Genomic DNA, 13,675 nt, shown 5'->3' with positions numbered 1-13,675 from the left:
CTGAATCAAACTTGCATCCTTGGAATAAACTCCACTTTTTCATTGTGTATAATTATTTTTTATATGTTATTGTTTTTTATCCATATTCATGAAGGATATTGGTCTGAAGTTTTCTTTTTTGTAATGTCTTTGCTTTTGCTATCAGGGTAATACTTGTTTCACAACATGAATTGGGAAGTGATTCCTCCTCTTCTATTATAGGGAAAAGATTGTGTAGAATTGGTGTTAATTCTTCTTTAAATGTTTGGTAGAAATCACCAGTGAAACTTCCAGAGTCTGGAGATTTCTTTCTTTCTTCCTTTCTTCCTTTCTTTCTTTCTTTTTTTTTTTTTTGGAGTTTTTAAATTACAAATTTAATGTTCCTAATAGTTATAGGGCTATTCAAATTATCCAAGGACACTCTCTCCCTCCCCTTTTCCTCGTCATCTTTAGCCTATGTTCTCTTTGTTATTCCAATTGGATAATTTCTATGGTTCTAATCCCTGTTCACTGATTCCTTCTTTCATGTACCCTTCATTTAGCAGTTGAGCCCATCCACTGAGTTTTAAATTTTGGTTACTGTATATTTTAGTTCTAAATAACTATTTGGTTCTTTACTTATTTTTTTTAAGACTATTTCTTAGCTGATACTTTTTGTTTTTTCATTTGTTAAAAGCATATTTTAGTTGCTCATTGAAATGCTTTAATGATGGCTGCTTTAAACTCTCAGATAATCCCACCATCTCTGTGATCTTGGTGTTGCCATCTATTGTCTTTTTTTATTCAGTTTGAGATCTTCAGTTTGATTTTTGGTATGAGTGATTTTCTACTGAAACTTGGACATTTGGGGTATTACGATATGAAACACTGGATGTTATTTAAACCTTCAATTTTAGCTGTTTTTCTTTCTGACATTGCTCTGACAAAGAAGGGTGGGGCACTACCTTGTTGCTGCCAGATTGGGGGAGAAGTCCAAGTTGCCCACTCAACTTCTGTTGACTCTTACGGTAGGGAGAGGCTCCTCATTACTGCTGGGTGGGTGTGAGAGTTACAGGTCCCCATTTGGCCTCTACTGATACCACCTGCATGAGAAGGGCAGGAGTTCCTTATCGCTCTACACATGGCCACTATTGACATCATGGAGGTGGGGAGGGTGAGGGTTTGGTGGCTTCATTACCTCTGGGTGATGGTGAATGCCCCGACTCTCCACTAAGTCTCTTCTTACACTACCCCAGCGGGAAAGAGAGGGGTACTTCATCACGGTTGGGTGGGGTGTGAAAGCTCACTATGTCATCTCCATTAACACAGTTGGAGGGGAAAGGAGGAGAACTCATTCTTACCTGGTGGGGATGGAAGTCCTAGACCCATTCTTGCCCTTCTCTGACACCACCGTTATCGGGGGCATGTTGGGGTGCTTCATTACAGCCTGATGAGAGTGAAAGTCTAGGGTCTCCACTTTGCCTTTGTACACATGGGTAGCAGTGGGGCCACAGATCTTTTTGTGGTGTTTGGATGGAGTAGAACAGTTATTAGCTAAACATTTTCTGTCTTGGAAGGCTGCCCCTTTCCTGGTCCTTTGGCTAGGGAGAGCAGGCTTTTATTATGCCTTCTTTTATCTTTGCCTGTTGATGTTTCAGAGTTGTTGGCATCTTCAGCTCTGAGTGTGGGAACTATGAGGCAAAAAACCCAAACAAAAAACCCCACAAAAACAAAACAAAAGTCAGGGAACTCACCACCATGTTGGTCCTGAGGTCCCTTGCCAGTCTGCTTTCTTCTCTCCACCTTTCAGAGTTTTCTTATGTTTGTCTTGCATATAATGTCCAGGGGTTTCAGTTCTACTTAGCAGAGGAGATAGGGTAAAGTACTTGTACTCCTTCTCAGAAATTTCCCATATTTTATTTAATTATTTTTAATTTTTAATTTTTTTTAAGCATTCCCGTTATTTTCAGTTAAAGAAAAATAGCCTTTTCTAAGGGTGACAAAGTGAACTAAAGGTCAGAAGGAAGCAGAGTGTGGGCTTCTCATAAGCTCTTGCTCCAAAATTTAGACTTGAGCAGAAAGGACCCTCCCGGGAACTCAGAGGCCACTGGCAGCAGAGGGATGATGTCGGTGGTGTCACTTCCTTAGTCACTAGCTGGGTCTGCGTGTGCTCTAAGGTGACTTCCAAACCTGCCATTCGGTTGACAAGATTAACACCATTATTCTTGGGGGGCATGAAATTAAGGAACGACCCCAGGAGCTGAGAGAGTAGCTTATGCAGTTGGATTCTGAATCACAACGAGGAAATAATCTTTATCTGGTGCGACCATAATTTCACTTTTCTTGGAGCGAATTTGAAGGAACATGAGGTCATTCTGGGGGTGACTGTCATGTATGGTGCTCCGGGCCTTCAAGATGGAGTGTACATGAGGCTGGTGTCCTGCGTGGTGGTGGGATTGTCCGTGGTGGTGGTGTCCTGCGTGGTGGCGGGGATACCTTCTGTGTTCACCACGAGGGGTCCCTACACGCCCTTCTGGCTCTGAAGTTGCTTCAGTGTCCCCTCCACCTCTACCTGTAGGTCATGGCACTGTTTCTTTTTTTCTTTTTCAATTTTTCTTACAAGCTTTAAATTTTGCAATAAAATTTTTGAAAAGATAATACATTCACATGGCTTAACATTTAACAGGTCTTTTCAAACCTTTTACAAGTCGGAATAAAAACACAAGAAAACAAGCCCATAAAGGCATAAAAAGCCCACAGTTCCAGCCAGCAAGGCAGGAGACTTTGAGCTCTCCAAGGGTGCACTCGCCCATTTCTGACTCATGCACCAAGTCCCAGCAGCTCGAAAGAACTACAAGTACAGAAAGGCAGCAGTCAAGCTTCTAGGGTTCAAATCCACATCCACCATGTCCGAGGACAAGGCACTTAGCTCCCTTGGGCTTTAGATGGGGATAATTGTCATACCTACCTCACAGAGATATGGTGATGAGGATAACCAAAATATGTACAGCGCTTAGCAGTGCCCGACACAAATTAAGCTTCCAGGAAACGTTATCGTTATCACACACCAAGGCCCAGGATGCTAGAATGCAGGGGCCTGTGGGCCGGCCTCCCCATTTCCATCAGTCCCTCGCTGAGGCCCGAGTTTCCAATTTCCCATATTTTAAATGAGAAGGTTGGTCTGTAATGTTTTCTCAAGATCCTTTAAACTCAAAAAATTCTGTTATTCTATGATATAGTAAATCCTCGTTTGTCTTTTGTGTGTGTGTGTTAACTAGGGGGTTATAATCACTATGCCATAAATGTGGTTTTTAGTTCCAACTTTATAGTGCATCCACTTACCCGACCTATTTTCTGTTCGGTTGGGGAGAAACAATGAAAAGCTCTTGTGATGGTGTCACTCTTTCCTTAAATAAATAAGCTGTTGTACCTTCTGTGAGGTGGTTATGATTGCTTTGGGAGGAACCCCACTTTAGAATATAGAAGATCCAGGAACTCACAAATGTGCTGGAGAGCATGAGTCTGAGAACCTCTGATCAGGGGTAAAATATCCTTTCCCTAGAAGTACAGGCTTTATGGACTGTAAAGATATTTTGCATGACATTAAAATGCTAATTCAAACACTGCCTGTGAAAACTGACATTAGCATATGTTTTCAGAACTCCATCACTCCTTTTTAAGCTCCTATCCCAAACAAGATGGTTTAGTCTTTAAAATTGGCTACATTGGCATGCACAGCAGTGTAAAAATTTGTTCAAATGTTAATGCAAGCAATTGCTGTTGATTTCCTGTTAATCCAAAAATGTGAAACTTTATTCATTCAGGAAACATTTATTCTCCACCCAGATAGATCTCTCTCCTGGCTCCCTTCAGTGGTTCCATCCTTCTTTCCTTTACCCAGACTCATTCCTACAGAAACACACTTTATTCCTTTCATTTCTTCCATGTTTCCACTATTTTCATTCAATTGTTTACCAATGTTTATTATACATTAAATAAAATATAATAAAACCTTTTACATTGATTATCTAAACTTAAAAATGTAATTCTAGATGGAACAATAATTATGAGGTGTGATCAAGAAATATGGTGAATGTTTAAATAAAAAATTATTACAGTAAAGTCGCACTGCCATTAATCCCCCTCGCTTTGAACACAGTTACCCCATCGTTCTTGCCCCTTTCTGAAGCAGTGAGTGTCTTTTAAATGCGCTCTTATGGCTGCCTTGATGTCCCGAATTGATTCAAAGCATGATTTACGACACACTTTAAAACACACCTTCTCTCAAACATAGCTCACACCTGACTGATTGCACCGAACAAGCTGAAACTTGTCACAGACTAAGGTTTGATGTGTCGCTTCCCGTATTGAAGATCCCTGCCTTTCCATTGGTTGGCACTGGGCAGCAGCCTTCACCATATGTTTTGATAGCACCTCGTATTCTGTACTTTAATTTGTTTCTTAGTTGTGTTTTTCATAGCAGTGATTTTTAAATACAATCTAATTTTTTGAGATATAATTTATATACCATAAAATTTACCATTTTAAAGTGTACAGTTTAGCACTTCACAGGTTGTGTGATGTCCATGACGGGGTTGAGGAAGTTGATCAAAGAGGGGCTTGCAGGGTGGAGTTTGAGGTAGTAGGCAGCCATTTACGATGTTGTAAAGGATACAGAAATAAAGGAGAATGTGCAGGGTGATCATATCATGGGAGGTTATGATCATCTTAACACTGAGATGGAAATGCAGAAGAGAAGAAGGTTCCAGCAGGTGAAAGAAGAGAGTCAGTCAGGAAGTCTTTGTCCTGGTAGAGTTTAAGTCCATTTGGGGTGAAAAGTGTGTTCATGCACAAAGCAACTGGAGACCCCTTCAATGTACCTGTGTTGGTGAAACTCAGGGTTAGGAACAGAGTCCATCACTCCTCAGCTGGTAAAGTTTGCCCCAGACCAGCAGGTCTACTCATTGCTGTTAACACACTCATGGCCTCTCCTTCACTGAGTTGTGGCTCATACAGTCTTTCTATCATGAATGGATCCCTAGAACTCTCCCATCTTTTATTGTCCACCTCATATCCTACATGACATTTTTGGCAGGAATCCTGCCTGTCATGCTCTCTGAGTGCCTACTGCATTTTGGCAGAAAGCTTATGATACATGAGTCATTGTATACAGAGGGTGCCAAAAAATGTACACATTTTAAGAAAGGAACAAACTATACTAAAATTGTAGTACAATGAATAATGCTGGCATTCATTTGATTAACGCCATCTTTTGAGTGAACGTCATACTACACATTGCTACCATAATTCAATTCAACTTTGAAAAGTAATACATAGATAACATCTCTTAAAATGTGTATACATTTTTTTGGCACCCCTGATATTTGCCAGCAGTCTGACTGCCAGGCTGTTGATAATCTTGACAGAGTGGCTTAAATGACAGACATTTATTTTCTCACAGTTCTAGAGGCTGGAGACATAGATCAAGGTGCTGACAGGGTTGGTTTCTGGTGAGAACTCTCTTCGTGGCTTGCAGATGGTGACCTTCTTGCTGTGTCCTCACATGGCCTTTCCTCTGGATACACTCGGAAGAGAGTGGAGAGATGCTTATGGTGTTTCTTCCTCTTCATACAAGGACATCAGTCCTATCAGGTTAGGACCTCACCCTTATAACCTCATTTAACCTTAATTACCTCCCAAAATGTTCTCTCTCGCAGTAATCTCACATTGGTGTTTAAGGTTTCAACATATGAATTTTAGGAAGCTACAATTCAGCCCATAACACTAGTGAAAGGCTGGGGATCCCTGCCATAGAAAAAAAATCTAGAAAATAAGACTGACTTCCTCTATATTTCTACGGACTTAAAAAGTTGGCTCAACGAAATAATTATACACACATATACACCCCCCCACACACACACACACAAGATAACAGATCAGTCATCTTTGGACATTTTTACTCATATATCATAATAATTTTGGCATACTATTCAATTCTTTGGACATTTTTAGACTGACATCTAAAAATTTTTATCATAGTTTGAAGTTGTTGCAAAAGATGAAATGTCCAGTCTGTTGCAATATAAATAAAGAAAATTTGAAATAAAACTATAACATCATCTATTGAATCATCACCTTTTGAAAAATCACAAGTTCTCATTTCAATGACCATAAATTTTAAATTGTTCCTTTTTCTCCTTGAAATTATATTTAAATTCCATTTCCCCATAGAATTATATCTTATTGTAATAATGCATTTTATATTTCAGAGGTTTTTACTGATCACCCTATTATATTTTCTAACAAAAGAAGAAATTTTTTTTTTAATTTTTAAGCTTTTTAAGTTATTTAAAAACATTTTTTCAGTTACAATTGACATTCAATATTAATTTATATTAGCTCCAGGTGTATAACATAGTGATTAGACATTTATATAATTTATGCAGTGATCCCCCCAATTAGTCTAGTACCCACCTGGCACTATGCATAGTTGTGGCAATATTATTGACTATATTCTCTCTGTTGTACTTTACGTCCTCGTGGCTATTTTGTAACTACAAATTTGTATTTCTTAATCCCTTCACCTTTTTGCAAAATTCCTGTGATTAAAGGTTAAGGTGTTAAAAATAAATCTGGATTAAGTTATTATTAATTTATTTTGTTATACATTAATCAAAACAACCTGTATATTTTGTATACTTTGAAAATGTAAATATAAAAGGTAAAATTTTATTAAAAGTTCATCTATTAACAAGATGAGTGTTTTCCCCAAATTAGTCATATATCTGTGAATGAATATTATTTTTAGAGAAATATGATTAAACATTAAATCTATTCCTATTCTTTTATAAGTAAATGTACACACTGAAAAAACTAGCTTATATAAATAATTAGATGGGAATTCATAATTCTTTTTACAGAAAATTACTCAGTTCCTTGAATTCTGAGTTATATGCTAAAACTCACATGGTGATCTTTCATGAAAAATTTATTTTAGTAATTTATTTATCAGCTAACAAGTTGATTGGGTACCCCTCACTTTTGCTGAAAGCAAATTGGTAATTGAATTGAAAAAGGTTTATTACCAAGTTATTCAATTATTTATATTGTCTCTTTTCTTTTGGCCAACCTGAGAAGTTTTTACACCCTGGCACAATGCCCCTTCGTAGGATTTGGCATGTGGAAGAGGTAAAGAGAGAAAAGTGCCAGGGGGAAAAGGGAAGCCTTGACCTCAGGCATATTCTCAGAGAATTTGTGGATGTTGAGAGGCTAGAAATGAATTCCCCTAAATAACCATGGCCTGTGTGTTTCTTCCCCAGAAAGAACTGTACCCCAGTTGAAAGACAGAGGGTATAGACAGGATATCATAGAGTTGGGATTTGAGAGTCAAACAGATAGAACTTTGAATCCTGACTCTGCCACATACTCCCAGTGTGACACTAGGCAAATAATATCATCTGGCTAAATCTCAACTCCCTCTTTCATTATATACAGATGATAACCGTACCTATTGCTTAGCGTTGTTGTGAGAGCATCAAATAAAAAATATGGTGAAAGCAAAGTGTCTGGAACATAAAAAGCATAAGCACTCAACAAAAGTTTTGTTGTTCTCTCTCTCTCTCTCTGTCCACCCCCGTATGCCAGTTACTCCTCAAAGCACTTTACATTAATTATCTTATAAAAATCTCCCAGCAAATCTAAGAAGATGGACTTTTATTATTCTCATTTCTCAAATGAAACAGTTGAGGCACTGAAGAGATTAAATCTCAGTCACAAATCTAATAGAGGGTGGAGAATGAATTCAAAGCCATACAGCCTGATTTCAGCCTGACTTCAGAGCCCACACAGTCAGCCATGACAACTCACAGTATGGGGCACTAGAAAGTCCAGTCCTGTCCTAGTGCTTGAAGCACATATTTGTTGGCCAGTTCTCTAAGGAAAGTTGAAAACTCCAGAAATAGCAAAGTTCCATGAACTTTGTTCAAAAGTTCATTCAACCAGCCATCGATCTACTAAAGGTTTTATATATCCAGCTACTTCTGAACAAAGGCCTGCTTGCCTGTTCCATGACCTCTAGAAAGCTTGCTGGGGAAATTGCCAGGATGTAAGATTCTTTGCAGTATTTTCAGGTAATGCTTCTCCCTCTTTCCATCTTAGCCAAGTACAGGCTGGCCCTGACTCTCCATCTTGGATAGCCTTCTATGTTCAGGGCTTCAAATGCCTCATGAGATGATCTGACTCAGCTTCATCACCTTGTGCTGAGGTTCCTAGGGTCCAATTTCTCTGCTAGGAACTACTAAAATGCTGTTTGGTTAAGCCAACCTTATGTTAGAATATTGAGATACTTGACTGGGCTCAGCAGCATGTTCCTATGTTTATTTTCATTAGATTCTAGCACTTGCAACATGCGTAGCCTTGATGAACTGGGCTGCCTTTGCCTGCCGTTCAAGAAATTTGGAATTGGAGCTGTTTGCAGAGGTCCTCTGGGCATTACAGAGGGAGTCAAGGATGGCTGGAGTTCTGTTTGCAAGTAAGAGGAGCCAATGGGAAAGCTTGATTCTTGACTGTGCCTGACTGGCCAATGAAACAGCCCCAGTTTGGTAACTGGCTGTCCAGGCCTGGAGTCTGGCTAGCAACAGTCTTGTACATCTGGCAACACTGTGTCCTGTCTCCGTGGCAGTTTATTTTGGGCTTCACGGCTATTACCCAGAGTCAGGAGTAATGTCTTTCATTCTGAGACATCTAACCCCCAACCACAGGCATGTTTTCCTCCAGGGCAGAGGGCAAATGCAATTACATCTGTGACCAATTTGCGCAGCTGGGAGCTCAGCCTCCTGACAGAAACATTTATTTGAGATTCAAATCTCCTGGGAGCTGGGGAACCATACAGGAAGTGAGGTCCAGCAAGCATCTATTGTCCACGCTTGCTAGTCTGAGCCTTGAGAACAAAACACAAAAACGGAAAACATCAACTTTGGCTTTTATAAGCTGAAAATGAGACTACTCTCTCTAAAAACCAGGAGGTTTTCTCAGACATAGAGGAAAATAAGAATATTCAAATAAGACATGGCTGCCATTGACCTTGTGCAGCACCATGCATGTCGCACATAGAACCAGTGGAAAAAGCAGCTGCCTGAAGGTTAAAAACCCTGATTTCCAGTTCTGGCTCTATCACTTGTGACTGTGGCGTCCTGAGACAGTCACCTCACTTTGGTACGTTCCCTATTATGTGAGAGAAATGCAGTATCCAGGCTTTTTAAGGATCTAAAAAAATTATTTGGGACTGGAAAAAAAAATCACCCCCAAATTTAAAAGCGAAAACTGCCAAACTGAAAAACACTTATCTATCAAAAATGTATTATTATGTCTATTTCAGTCATTTTTAAATACATATTTTTAAAAATCTATTAATTAAAAAAGAGTTTGTTGGGTTAGATTTTATCACTTTATAAGAATTCCCAAGTAGGCTCCATAAGTGCTGAGAAATCATTGCTAATTATAAAGGATGTGTTATTCATAGCCAAATGATTTTTATGAAAATCTTGTCAATTTTTTAGTCAAAATTAAATTTAAAGTTAAGTGCCTTTTAACATGTTTGATATATGATGTGGGATGGGGCCTGCAAAGGTCTTACAATGTCTTTGAACTTCACCTGTCTAGCCCTTAGTTGCCTTCTCCTTAACACGAGGCTATAGTGTGGATGATCTGTGAGGTTCCCTCAGCTTTAAAACTTTCATCACCCTGTGTGGGACATTGACAGAGGAATTGTAATCAGATACAGTCTCAACAAGGTTGAGCTAATCTTTTGGAGGCCAAACTATGCCAGAAAGATCTGTTAGTGCTGTAAATGCTACAGATATTGTCGCTAAGAACGGAGTAGGCATGCAGGTGTATTTACCTGTGGGCAGCTTTCTGTCATGGCAAGGAGCTACCAGAATCTTGTGCAAACCACAAAGAGAGAGCTAGAAATATCAAATGTGTAGGGAGGCTCAGGTGGAACAGCATCCTGTCACCACCTCTGTCCTCCTCAACACAGCACGCGTTAGTTTGAACCATATGAAATGGCTGATATGTGGCCATTTTTGATCTACAAAAATGGCAACTTCATGTGGTTCAACCGAGCACTTATAGGTGGAAGTGTCAGCTAGTGGCCTCTTTACAGCACTTGCAAGGACAGGCTGATTTTAGAAGATAATAAATATGTCGTGGTGTTTTCTGCTGGAAATTTTCACTCCATTTTAAAACATGAGCTCATTCATTTTTCCAGTTACTCTGTAAGGAATCTGGGCATAAAAATGATTGTCTTCCATACTGGCTTCTGTCCTTTTCCCCCTGAGCTCCACAGGATCCAATCTTTTGGATTTCTGAGTTGGTAGTGGTTCTTTTGGCTCCATCCTGCTTAATCCCTTAGATTTCTAGATGTCCTTTCTAGAACTTTTTTTGAAGGAAAAAAAGACCCAACAAAAAAAATTGAGTATGCAAGCCTACAGAGAATAGCTTATTGACTCTAATTCTATCTAGTTTTCCAGCCCTAAGATAGAAACTCTGGCTTTCGTTTGTTTCTTTTTATTAAACAGCTTTATTGAGACATAATTCACATACAATTCACCCATTTAAAGTCTATAATTTAATTGCTTTTAGTAAATTCAAAGAGTTATGCATCCTTCATTATAATTTTAAAATATTTTCATTACCCTAAAAAGAAACGCCCCCACACACACTTTTTAGCCATCACTTCCTGCCTCTTATTCCTTCCAGCCCTAGACAACTAAAAATCCACTTTGTGGTCTCTATGGATTTACCTATTCTGGACATTTCATATAAGTGGAATCATATAGTATGTGGTCCTTTGTGACTGACTTCTTTCACTTAGCATATTGTTTTCAAGAATCATCAGTGTCAAAAAAAATTATAAAAAATAAAGAATCATCAGTGTTGTAGTATGTATCAGTACTTCATTTCTTTTTACGATTGAAAAATATTCCATTATAGTATATAAATATAATATAATATTTATCCATTTTTTCATTGTGATGGTTAATTTTATGTGTCAATTTGATTGGGCTAAGGAATGGTCAGATAGCTGGTAAAACTTTATTTCTAGGTGCATCTGTGAAGATGTTTCCAGAAGAGATTAACATTTCAATGGGTAGGCTGAGTAAAGAGATCTGTTCTCACCAATGTGGGTGGGCATCATACAATCTGTTGAGGCCCAGAATGGAACAAAAGGCAGAGCAAAGCGAATTTTCTCTCTTCTTGAGCGTGGATGTCCTTCCTCTCCTGTTCTTGGACATTAGAACTCCTCGTTCTTGGACCTTCAGACTCTGGGACTTACACCAGTGGAACTCCCAGTTCTTAGGCCTTTGGCCCTCCGCTGAATTATACCACTGGCTTCCCTGCTTCTCCAGTGTGCAGAGAGCAGATTGTGGGACTTTTCCACCTCCATAACCACATGAGCCAATTCCTACAATAAATCTCCTGCAATATCTCTATCTCTCTCTCTATATATATATCCATTTCTATATCTATATCAATACCTATATCCATGTCAATATCCATACCCATATCCATATCCATTTCTATATCTGTATATATTCCATTGGTTCTGTTCTCTGGAGAACCCTGACTCATATGTTTATAGATGGAAATTTGGTTGTTTCCACCTTTTGGTCATTATGAACAACGTTGCTGTGAACATTGCTGTATGAATTTTTATGTGGACCTATGTATTTCTTTCACTTAGGTACACATCTGGGAGGGAAGTTATTCAGTCATATGGTACCTCTATTTTTAACCATTTGAAGAACTGCCAGACTATTTCCAAAACAACTGTATCACTTTGCATTTCAACCAGCAATGTCTGAGCATTCATATTTTTTCCACTTTCTTGTCAACACTTATTTTATGTGTGTGTAATTTTTGTCTTATTTTTTATTATAGCCATATTAATGGATGTTAAGTGGTATTTAACTATGGTTTTGATTTGCCTTTCGTGATGGTTAATTATGTTGAGCATATTTTCATGTGCTGATTGGCCATATGTGTGTTTTCTATAGAAAAATGTCTATGCACATATTTTGTCCATTTTTTAAATTGGGTTGTCTTTTTGTTGTTGAGTTAAAATAGTACTTTATATATTACAAATACCATTCTCTTATCACATATATCATTTGCAAAAAATTTCTCTTATTCTGTGGGTTTATCTTTTCACTTTCTTGATGATATCTTTTGGAACACAAAAGATTTAAATTTTAATTATTCTTAGTATATTTTTCTTTAATTGCCTATGATTTTGGTGTTATATCCAAGAAACTATTGCCTAACCCAAGGTCACAAAAATTTATAGCTATGTTTTCTTCTAAGAGTTTTATAGTTTTAGGTATTATGTTTAGGTCTTTAATCTATTCTGATTTGTATATGGTGTGAGGTAGGGATCCAAATCCTTTTTAAAAACTTTGTATTGTTTTGCATGTGTGCATGTGTTGTCTCAGCATCGTATGTTTAAACACTGTTCTTTCCCCATTGAATGGTCTTGGCATCCTTGTTTGAAGTCAATTGACAATAAATATGAGGGTTCATTTCTGGACTCTCAATTCTATTCTATTGATCTATATGTCTGCCTTTATGCCAGTACCACACTGTTTTAATTAATGTAGTTTGTAATAAGTGCTGAAGTTGGGAATTGTGACTCCTCCAAATTTGTCTTTTTTTTCTCAAGATTATTTTGGCTATTCTGGGTGTCTTGAATTTTAATATAAATTTTAGGATTAGCTTTTTAATTTTTGCGAAGAAATCAGCTGAGATTTTGATAGGGATTCTATTGAATCTGTAGATCTATTTTGGGAGTATAGTCATATTAATGATATTAAGTCTTTTGATCCATAAACATTAGTATCTTTATACTTTCTAGGTCTTATTTAACGTCTTTCAAAATGTTTTGTAGTTTTCAGAATGTTAGTTTTATTTTTTTTTTGGAGGGGGGTTAAATTTATTCCTAAGTATTTAATTCTTTTTAATGTTATTATAAATGAAATTCTTTTCCTAATTTCATTTTTGGTTTGTTCATTGCTACTGAATAGAAATACAGATTTTTGTATATTGATCTTTTATTCTGTGACCTTGCTGAACTCATTTACTAATCTTAACAGTTTTTTTAGTGTGTTCCTTAGAATTATTTTTTATTTCCAATATTGTATCATCTTAAAATAGAGATAGTTTAACATCTTCCATTTTAGTCTGGATTTTCTTATTTTATTCTTGCCTAATTGCCCTGACTAAGGCCTAAGTTGCATATCTCAGGTGTCTAAAGAACTGAATTTCTGTTATCAGCCATTGTAGAAGAATGAATTAGATTCTCTAGCTCCTTTAACCATGCAGTTAATTTTTAATGTTTCACTCACCACCCAAATTGAGAGATATACTCTTACACTTCCCAGGGTGTATTTTCAAAAGAGCCATACAAGTCTCTGGCACTAATCAGGAGTGTGCTTGGCCAGGTTATTCCACTATTCTCAGATGGGGTACTGGTGCACGAGAAAGAATGAGAAGGAGCTTTGGACATGGAATCCTTTCTGCCAGGGATAGTGTCCTTAGGACCTCAGCCAAAGAAGGATATGGGGGTGGTTAAGAGGAAGAGATTGGGACTCACACACAGATAGAACTGCAGTCATGACCTGAACAAACCTCCCAGCTCCTTCCCACCATCCACAATACCACT

At 37.9% G+C, this 13,675-nt stretch overlaps 1 pseudogene across 1 annotated transcript in view; it reads right to left on the bottom strand.

The window, feature by feature from the left end:
- Positions 1-2,231: 2,231 nt before the first annotated feature.
- Positions 2,232-13,675, bottom strand: part of LOC308501481 (dynein light chain roadblock-type 1-like) — a 54,242-nt pseudogene continuing 42,798 nt past the window's right edge. The window contains exon 3 of the transcript in view: positions 2,232-2,581. The product of the transcript in view is annotated as a dynein light chain roadblock-type 1-like (transcript). The remainder of the gene's footprint in view (positions 2,582-13,675) is intronic.

This window comes from Rhinolophus hipposideros, assembly GCF_964194185.1.
Source record: "Rhinolophus hipposideros genome assembly, chromosome: 8".
Lineage (NCBI taxonomy): Eukaryota > Metazoa > Chordata > Mammalia > Chiroptera > Rhinolophidae > Rhinolophus > Rhinolophus hipposideros.
Note: the sequence above shows the minus strand (reverse complement) of the source record. Positions and strands in the feature narration are given on the sequence as shown.